Source organism: Littorina saxatilis, unplaced genomic scaffold, assembly GCF_037325665.1.
Source record: "Littorina saxatilis isolate snail1 unplaced genomic scaffold, US_GU_Lsax_2.0 scaffold_1736, whole genome shotgun sequence".
Classification (NCBI taxonomy): domain Eukaryota; kingdom Metazoa; phylum Mollusca; class Gastropoda; order Littorinimorpha; family Littorinidae; genus Littorina; species Littorina saxatilis.
Genome location: NW_027129624.1, coordinates 10,001 through 20,580, shown reverse-complemented (window position 1 = coordinate 20,580; position 10,580 = coordinate 10,001). Strand labels below are relative to the sequence as shown.

The 10,580-nt window shown below is 43.7% G+C and overlaps 1 protein-coding gene across 1 annotated transcript in view; it reads left to right on the top strand.

Moving 5' to 3' along the window:
• Positions 1 to 2,495: 2,495 nt before the first annotated feature.
• Positions 2,496 to 10,580, top strand: part of LOC138957858 (uncharacterized) — a gene marked incomplete at its 3' end in the record, with an annotated part of 14,849 nt that continues 6,764 nt past the window's right edge. Inside the window, 1 exon segment of the mRNA XM_070328903.1 lies at positions 2,496 to 2,547.

The following is a 10,580-nucleotide window of genomic DNA, read 5'->3' as shown; positions in this document are numbered from 1 at the left end:
TGAACGTAGTCCGCCGCTAGTGCAAAAAGCAGTGAAAGTGACGAGCCTGTTTGGCGCGGCAGCGGTTGCGCTGTGCTTCATAGCACGCTTTACTGTACCTCTCTTCGTTTTAACTTTCTGAGCGTGTTTTTAATCCAAACATATCATATCTATATGTTTTTGGAATCAGGAACCGACAAGGAATAAGATGAAATAGTTTTTGAATCGATTTCGGAAATTTAATTTTGATCATAATTTTTATATTTTTAATTTTCAGAGCTTGTTTTTAATCCAAATATAACATATGTATATGTTTTTGGAATCAGAAAATGACGAAGAATAAGATGAAATTGTTTTTGGATCGTTTAATAAAAAAATAATTTTAATTACAAGTTTCCGAATTTTAATGACCAAACTCACTCATTAGTTTTTAAGCCACCAAGCTGAAATGCAATACCAAACCCCGGCCTTTGTCGAAGATTGATTTGCCAAAATTTCAATCAATTTAATTAAAAAATGAGGGTGTGACAGTGCCGCCTCAACTTTTACAAAAAGCCGGATATGACGTCATCAAAGGTATTTATCGAAAAAAAGAAAAAAACCTCCGGGGATATCATACCCAGGAACTCTCATGTCAAATTTCATAAAGATCGGCCCAGTAGTTTAGTCTGAATCGCTCTACACACACACACAGACACACACACACACACACACACACACACACACACACACACACACACACACACATACACCACGACCCTCGTCTCGATTCCCCCCTCTATGTTAAAACATTTAGTCAAAACTTGACGAAATGTAAAAAGCGGCTCAGGGGTTGAATAAACCACGAGAAATGGGTTTGTGGTTTACGCGTGCTAAATAGCCGAGTAAACCGAGAAAGGAAACAAACTTGAATCGGTCCTGCATAGACAAATAAGTTATAGGGACGTTGAAATCCAACAACCATTCCTGAGTAAACGATCCGTGCTTCAACGTTGGGTAACGCTATCCTCCGACTTGGACACATACCAGTGTGCAGAGTGGGACTTTTTTTTTTCATTTTACAGAATTAATTTGCCAGATTAAAATGAGTGTCCGTTACGAACTGATTTTTTCAGATTTTTGGAGGTCCTAACATGAAGCTTCCACCGCACAAAATTGCCCACGCGCACAGCGTTCGGTAAATCGCCAGTCGAACCGATGGTACACTATGTGATGCGAGCACAATTTTCTGCCGATCCGAGCACGTTTCTGTCGAAACACTTACGTTTCATAAGTTGAGTCTTTCGTCAACTGTGCGTGTTGGTGTGAATAGTCCTGTCTGACTGTAAACGGGAGGGTCGAGATGAAACTCAAATACAGCTTCTACCGACACATCGAAAAGAAGAAACCCAAAAGGCAAAACCGGCACAGTTTGTGTCGACGCATCGAAGAGAATCAAGGTATGTGGAACAGTTTGTTATGGAGTAAAGAAATAAATTGTTTCGGGGTTATACTGATGCGTCGCGAGAAATAACGGTCAACTGTACGTGGGTGTGGCAGAAGAAAATAACAAGGCCAGAGTGCTGTTGCAGTTCCGGACCAAACGATCCACATATCTTCGCGATTTTGTATTCAAATGAGTTTTCACCGTGACCTCACAAGGCATATATAGCTCGAACTAATGTTTACGAACAAAGCTATGATACTGCAAAGAAGAAGAGGTTATATATATATATATATTGTAACAGATGGCCCTATTAGTATTATCCAGAAACTTTAACCTGAACATTTGCGGATCTAACTTTTATACGGAGAAATATGTGATACAGATCTAAAAGTGTTCTTCGTTGACACACGTGAAAGACTGGAAGACTTGTGGACAAATGTCATGATATTAACTGTGTTAGGATGTACTCACCAGAAAACCACTGCACAGTTCGTAGCAGGAAACTTTCGCTGACTAGTTCATGTAGTTTTTATTCGGAATCGTGTTCGTATCGATCGCATTCTTATGAGATGAACACATCATGACAATGGAACGTAATCTTCCCTTCGATGACGCCATTTTAGATGACGTGTTATTCGAGATCTCATCAAAGAAGAACGATAAAAGAATGTTGAGTTACGAAATGTGCATGTAAATATTATTGCATGCATTTTAGAATTGATTCATTATTGATAAGATAATGATTGAGTGAAAGGAAACAGAGATTTAGTTTAGTAAGATAAATTGTTTGTACGTTGTTAGAGGTTACCTAGAGAAACGTAAACAAACACTTTTTGGTCGCTTTGACTTGAGAAGGTGTTACACGAGATCTCATCGAAGCAGAACGATAGAGGAATGTTGTGTTGTGAAATGTGCATGTAAATATGGTTATGCATTTTAGAATTAATTCATCATTGATAGAATAAGGATTGAGTGAAAGTAAAATAGAGATTTAGTTCGGTAAGATAAATAGTTTGAGCGTTGTTAGAAGTTACCTTGAGAAACGTAAACAAACATCTTCGATCGCCTTGACTCTAAGACGATCGAGAGTGTCGGTTCGTTGTTAGAGGTACCGGACGAGAAGAACAACAAGCAGAATCAAGGTATGTTGTGTATGTTGTTAGGACATGCAGGGGTCGACACTAACTTATTTGGCCTGGGGACACACTGGCCCCAGAGATGGAAATTGCTGGGGCGGAAAACAAAAATCTGGGGCCAGTTTCATAAGATAGCAGGGAACCGACTGACAGTCGATCGACTGCCCAGTCGATGGACTGTGGTTGATCGCCGTGTCACCGAAAAGCGCGTTTCATGAGCGAATCACCGTCACCCGCGGACAACCGCAGTCGACCGACTGTACAGTAATCCGAATGGCCAAGTCGAGGGCTAAATTTAGCAACAGTACCACTTCCGTTTGCTCATTCGCACGTGGAAATGGCCGATTTCGAAGAAAAAACAAGTCTCGGCCCGCTCAAAATAACAATGACCGAGACTTTCAGTAATTCCTTCGCGTGACGTCAAACCCTCTTACGCCATAATGTGACGTCTTCAAGACATAACCCTGACTTGTCTCCTGGATTACTGCGTCATGATAGATACATTTCGAAGAACAATCACAAGGTTTGGCTCGCAATCCAAAAAAGTGTGAGCATTCTGCCATTGACTGTGCGGATAATTACATTTATTTTCGGTTTACCGCAGTAAGCCGAACACAGTGTTGGGGGGAGAGCATCACCGTGTTTGGCCGACTTCCGGTGAGACGACCCGCAGTCGACCGACTGAAATTTTGTTCGTGAAACCCGATAACGTCGGATTACTGTGGTTCTCTCGGACAACTGGGCAGTTGGTCGACTGTGTTTCTGGCTTATGAAACTGGCCCCTGGGGCCCACTCTCAGTATTCACGTGCGGCAATGCATTGTCTGTTTTTCTTCATCGTACTTGTTGTGGAGATCGCTAGATACCACTGGAATCGAATGGAAGGATATAGAACATTATGGAACTTACTTTGATTTAGTGCGCAGTCACTCATGACGTAAGCGTAGACGCTCATCGAACAGATGGAACTGTGTAGATCTAACCAGATTAGAGTCGATGTTTCCCGAATATTCTCGTATGTCCATTAACTATATAAGTAGGGCTGCGCACACGTATTGTTGTTCTTTACCAGTCTTGCACTTGTTCTTTCTTACACTGTGCTGAGAGATATTGTCACCGTTGTTCCAGCTGTTAATAAATCTACAGAACCTACACAAATCGTTGTGTCTCCTTTGCGACTGAGAGTGACGAAAGGAAAAACACGACAACTGGCGTCGCCGACAGTTACTTCCCTTGTCTATTCGGAGTGACTTATTACTGCAAAATGACGGAAACAGAGCAGCTGATAACGCTTCTAAGGGAGCAGTTGGAGCAACAGCAACGCCAGCACAAGGAAGATATGGAGCAACACATGCACCAGATGGAGTTGATGATGAAAGTGTTCAGTGGTGCCGCAGCTTCTGCCAGGGAGGAAAGCTACGACGATCCGAGTGCTTCGAATCTACGTTTTCCCATTACTACACAGGCAGCTGCAATCCCATCTTTTGTTGCGTTTGATGCAACATCGGAACTGTGGCCTGACTACTGGTCAAGATTTTGCACGTTTGTGGTCGCCAACTCCGTGCCGGAGCAGCGCAAGGCTCAAGTTTTCTTGACGAATCAGACTGCTACGGTCTACAAACAACTGGCAAATCTGGCTACTCAGCAAAATCCGCCCAAGGACATCAACAGTTTGACAATGGACGAAATTGTCAAATTCATGAAAGAACAGTTCGACCCGAAACTCTTCTTAGTGCGTGAACGTTTCAAGTTCTGGAGTGACATGAAACGGAAGCCAGGCGAAACTCTCCAGGAGTTAGCAGCGCGCATACGCCAAGACGCCGCTACCTGTGACTTTCCTTCGATCAAAAACCCACAAGACGAAGCTCTGAGACAGAGATTCATATGTTCTGTCAACAATGAGGCTGTCTTAAAGGCTCTATTCAAGATCAAGGACACAGAGCTGGATTTCGCACGTGCTGTCCAAGTCGCGATTGAGACTGAAGACGCAGCGAAGGTTGCCAAGGAAACTGTCTACGGTTCCAAGACCATGCCAGTCAACAAGGTCCACCAGAACAAGACTACGGGTCCACGAAAGAACCACAAGCAGTCTAATTCCACAGACAGGAAGTGCTACCGATGTGGAAAGGCCCACAAAGCAACAGACTGCCCCTACAAAGACGCCAAATGCCGATACTGTGACGTCACAGGACATTTGGAAGCTGTCTGTAGAAAAAAGCAACATCAGAATCGGGAACGACATTCCCAGGCTTCCGTGAAGAGAGTCACGAAAGCAGAGCTTGTCAACGCGATCCTCGGTGAAGTTCCCCAAAATACTCCTAGGTTGGATGTACCCATAACAATCCAGGACCGACAGTTCACCATGGAACTGGACACCGCAACTACGGGAAATTTTGTTTCTCTTCCGGTCTGGAGACAACTAGGAAAACCGAAGCTGGATGACGTCACACATCGTTACGAGTCTGCCAGCAAGCACGACCTGCCCGTGCTGGGAACTTTCATGGGCCAAACCAAGGATCCAGTGACTGGTAAGCAAAGCTCAATTCCGTACATCGTCACCAAGATCCCTCATCTGAATCTGCTAGGACGCAACGCAATCCAGACTCTGGGAATTTCTGTGGACAATGCTCTAGGACTGAGGAGCATAGAGAGTCACGCAAAGAGTGAGGGTGCAAAACCTACGCATCCAGCGACCTCCAACGCGCCTTATGCTGCCCTGCAACGAGATTGTCACAGACTGTCTGATAAATTCCCAAATCTCTTCAAACAAGAATTGGGATGTCTCAAGGACTTCGAACTGGACGTGAAGTTCAAGTCTGATGCGAAGCCGGTTTTTCACAAGGCACGTCCGGTACCTTTCGCTCTTCGTGATGACCTCGCCAAAGGCTACGAAGAAGGCATCGCCAAAGGAGTCTGGAAGCCAGTCCAGTTCAATGAATACGGAACGCCAGTGGTACCAATTCGTAAGGCACAAACCTCGGGCACCCTGAAGCCCAAGCTACGGATCTGTGGTGACTACTCAGTGGGCATCAATGATCAGCTTGAAGATCACCGTCATCCATTGCCACTCCCAGAGGAACTGATGCAGAAGCTAGGAGGTGGATTCGGATACACCAAGATCGATCTTGCTGATGCCTACAACCAGATCAAGCTGGCACCAGAGAGTCAACGCAGGCTAGCCCTCAGCACTCACCGTGGGGTACTCCTGCAGCAACGACTTCCTTTCGGGATAAAGTCAGCACCTGGTTACTTTCAAGAGATCATGGAAAACCTGACCTGTGATCTACCTGGTGTCGCCGTCTTCCAAGATGATATACTCGTCAGCGGGAAGGACGCCAACGACCACCTGAGCAACCTGGAACGTTTGCTCACTCGTCTGAACGACAAAGGACTCAGATGTCGTCGTGAAAAGTGCGAGTTCGCACAAGCCAGTGTGGAATACCTTGGACATACCTTATCGGCCGAAGGGATCTCCAAAGGATCGAAGGTCGAGGCAGTTTTGAAAATGCCAGCCCCTACGGACGTCTCAAGCTTGTTCCAGCTGTTAATAAATCTACAGAACCTACACAAATCGTTGTGTCTCCTTTGCGACTGAGAGTGACGAAAGGAAAAACACGACAGTACTGAATGAAGCCAGGGAAATTCTTTCAACCATTTGACATTGAAATTACGACAGCGCTTCGCGCTTTTGGCTGCATCGGTCTCCTTTTTACATTTAGTCAAGTTTTGACTAAATGTTTTAACATAGAGGGGGGAATCGAGACGAGGGTCGTGGTGTATGTGTGTCTGTCTGTCTGTCTGTCTGTGTGTGTGTGTAGAGCGATTCAGACTAAACTACTGGGCCGATCTTTATGAAATTTTACATGAGAGTTTCTGGGTATGATATCCCCGGATTTTTTTTTCTTCATTTTTTTGATAAATACCTTTGATGACGTCATATCCGGCTTTTTGTAAAAGTTGAGGCGGCACTGTCACACCCTCATTTTTCAATCAAATTGATTGAAATTTTGGCAAAGCAATCTTTGACGAAGGCCGGGGTTTGGTATTGCATTTCAGCTTGGTGGCTTAAAAACTAATGAGTGAGTTTGGTCATTAAAAATCGGAAACTTGTAATTAAAATTATTTTTTGAGTCACTTGAGAAAAAGTGACTCTATGTAATCGGTCAGTGTTAGTCTGTCCGGCCGGCCGGCCGTCCGGCCGGCCGTCCGTAGACACCACCTTAACGTTGGACTTTTCTCGGAAACTATCAAAGCGATCGGGCTCATATTTTGTTTAGTCGTGACCTCCAATGACCTCTACACTTTAACGATGGTTTCGTTGACCTTTGACCTTTTTCAAGGTCACAGGTCAGCGTCAAAGGAAAAATTAGACATTTTATATCTTTGACAAAGTTCATCGGATGTGATTGAAACTTTGTAGGATTATTCTTTACATCAAAGTATTTACATCTGTAGCCTTTTACGAACGTTATCAGAAAAACAAGGGAGATAACTAGCCTTTTCTGTTCGGCAACACACAACTTAACGTTGGGCTTTTCTCGGAAACTATAAAAGTGACCGGGCTCAAATTTTATGTGAACGTGACTCATTGTGTTGTGAATAGCAATTTCTTCCTGTCCATCTGATGCCTCATATAATATTCAGAACTGCGAAAGTGACTCGATCGAGCGTTTGCTCTTCTTGTTTATTAAACGATCCAAAAACAATTTCATCTTATTCTTCGTCATTTTCTGATTCCAAAAACATATACATATGTTATATTTGGATTAAAAACAAGCTCTGAAAATTAAAAATATAAAAATTATGATCAAAATTAAATTTCCGAAATCGTTTTAAAAACTATTTTATCTTATTCCTTGTCGGTTCCTGATTCCAAAAACATATAGATATGATATGTTTGGATTAAAAACACGCTCAGAAAGTTAAAACGAAGAGAGGTACAGTAAAGCGTGCTATGAAGCACAGCGCAATCGCTACCGCGCCAAACAGGCTCGTCACTTTCACTGCCTTTTGCACTAGCGGCGGACTACGTTCAGTTTCATTCTGTGAGTTCCACAGCTTGACTAAATGTAGTAATTTCGCCTTACGCGACTTGTTTTGTTTCTCTCCACCCTGTTCTTCATCTTGAATCTTCATTTCCATGTCTTTTTACACGAGGGATGTGTCGCCACATTTTGCGTTTGGCATTTGAAGGCGATACTTATCTCTCACGCTACTGAAAGAGCGCAATCTGGGAGTTATTTCCCTTGCGGCATTGTTCTTCGACGATTTCAATGTTTTCTTTTCTTGACTGCGGCATTGATCGTAACGCAAATTTCAGTGACGACTTTGACTGGCGATTTTTAGTGATTGGCTCTGGCATTAGAATTTTCGGTTTTTCATTGTTGGAATTTATCCTGGGGGGGAGTGGGCCCCATGCTTCCGCAATGTTTGGGGCGGAACACATGACTCTGGGGCGTTCCGCCCCCCGCCCCCGCTAGTGTCGAACCCTAACGTAGACAGACAAGGGAGATCGTTATGGACGATCGAAACGTTAGCGGTAGCTAGCGGTAACAGGTAAACAAACAAGGAAGGGGATAAATAGAGAAGGGAAAGGTGAAATCGGGGAATGTGTTTTTTTGACTTTTTAGACTGTTCTACGCTACGAAGACGGTGCTTCTTCGAGACGGGACTATTGAGATATAATATTGAGTTGGAGAACACTAGGTTCTAAGCTACACGACAGGGTATTGATCTACAGGAGGAAATGGGGAAAAGAGAAATTAGGACCAGTCTACAGGAGAAATATGGGTCTACGGGAGAAATCAGGGAAAAGAGAAATCGGGGATAGTCTACAGGAGAGATCAGTCTACGAAAGAAATCAGAGTCATTCCACTCTCTGTCTTCTGGGATCGAGGTCATTTAACGGAGAGAAGATAGTCCGGAGCGGAGTTATTGTTTATCATTCTTATTTTACATGTGAATGAATGATACACTGAGAATGAGATACGATACGAATTTATTAACATATTAAATCTGAATCTTGAAACCCGGAATAATTTGTGTCTGTTTTATTCTTCGTCTTCATTTTCACACACAACAGCAATTAGTGAGAGCAATCCGCTTTCGTCATTTCGTTACAATATATATATATATATATATATGCCGAGTTTCAGTGGATATCAAAAATATTAGTCGAAGTTAACGGATCATGAACAATGGGTTTGTATTCTTTTTCTTCTTCAGTGTTCCAGAATTTTCTGGTTACGTGTGAGCTCGTTTGCCCATTTGGGTTCCCCACACTATGCTCTGAGAGCATAGTCAGCTCACTCCGCTTTCGTTGAGTAGGCATGCTGGGTGTTTTCGTGTGTCCATAACCCACCGAACTCTGACATGGATTACAGGATCTTTTCCGTGCGCACTTGGTCTTGTGCTTGCGTGTACACACGAAGGCGGTTAAGTCACTAGCAGGTCTGCACATAAGTTGACCTGGGAGATCGGAAAAATCTCCACTCTTAACCCACCAGGCGGCAGCGATCGGGATTCGAACTCACGACCTCCCGATTAGGAGGCCGACGTCTTACCACCACGCCACTGCGCCCGTCGGTTTGTATTCAAGTGTGTAGCGAGAACACAAAAACACGCGATTTTGCGCAAAATCCATGGGTTTGGGCGGTGTGATTGTGTTGTCTGCACCTGAGATGAAAATGTCGTACATCTCAGTGTTCAGAACTTTTCAGTCGCTAAAAGTAGCCCAGGATTCGGGCTTTGTTGCTGGGTGGTTATGTTTTGGTTGCTGGGTGGTAATCGAAAATAAACACCCCTACCAGTTTACAGATGGGGGAATAAGACTTCAACATGCGACGTACGACACACACACACACACACACACACACACACACACACACACACACACACACACACACACACCCACACACACAGTACTTTTTCTACACTGCATGCAACGTATATTAAGAACAGGTTAAGGCAGCGTGTGATCACAAATTAAATGGAAGAGCTGGTCGACTTCCACCGTGTAAAAGGTACTGAACTTGTCAAATCCAGGTGCACGGAGCCCCTGGGGCTTTTAGTCATACCTCAGGCAGCTATCCCATGCGTTAGAAGAACTACCAAGTTTCATTGACTTGCACCCAAAGAGTCAAGAACTGCGATTTTTTTACGAATTAATTTCGTACTCGGACCCGGCTGGTCTTGACCTATTTTTGGATCTAAATTTAGATCAGGTAGATCACCACATCATGCACAAAAAGACACGTCACTAGCAAACTATGTCAGACATCATCATGAGTTTGTGTAAAACAAAATGGAGGCCGGAATCAATCAGTTGAATCGAACTCCGACCAAACACCACGTAATAACTAGGTAAATTTATGCACTCGCGTGAACAAGAAACTGTCGAGCTTCACAGATGTCGTCGTTGGGTAGTTCTGGGTTTGTTTTACTACCATAGGAGGATTTTTGAACTGTAAATGCACTCAGCTGCAACAAAAACGCAAAACGAAGGCTGTGAGCTGCACTGTGCCTTTAAAGTTACTATATTCCCAATTTTGTTGTTAACGTCCATACCCAACTCTAGCCATAGCTTGGCAACCACAAAAAGCTTCCCTTTTATGTATCTCGACAAAAACATTCCTTCAGTCGAAGTCAGTATTGTGTTCGTGGGGTACCTTTAAATCCAGCTTCGCTGAGATAAAATGACAGCAAAACGAAAATGGGTATCAATGATCGGATCGAGTACCCCTCCACAGGATGTAATCAATCAATCAATCAATCAATGAGGCTTATATCGCGCATATTCCGTGGGTACAGTTCTAGGCGCTCTGCAGTGATGCCGTGTGAGATGAAATTTTATACGGCCAGTAGATTGCAGCCACGTCGGCGCATATTTACCTTTCACGGCCTTATTCCAAGTCACACGGGTATGGTAGACAATTATTAACTGTGCCTAAGCAATTTTGCCAGGAAAGACCCTTTTGTCAATCGTGGGATCTTTAACGTGCACACCCAAGGTAGTATACACTGGGTATTTTTTCTTTCAGA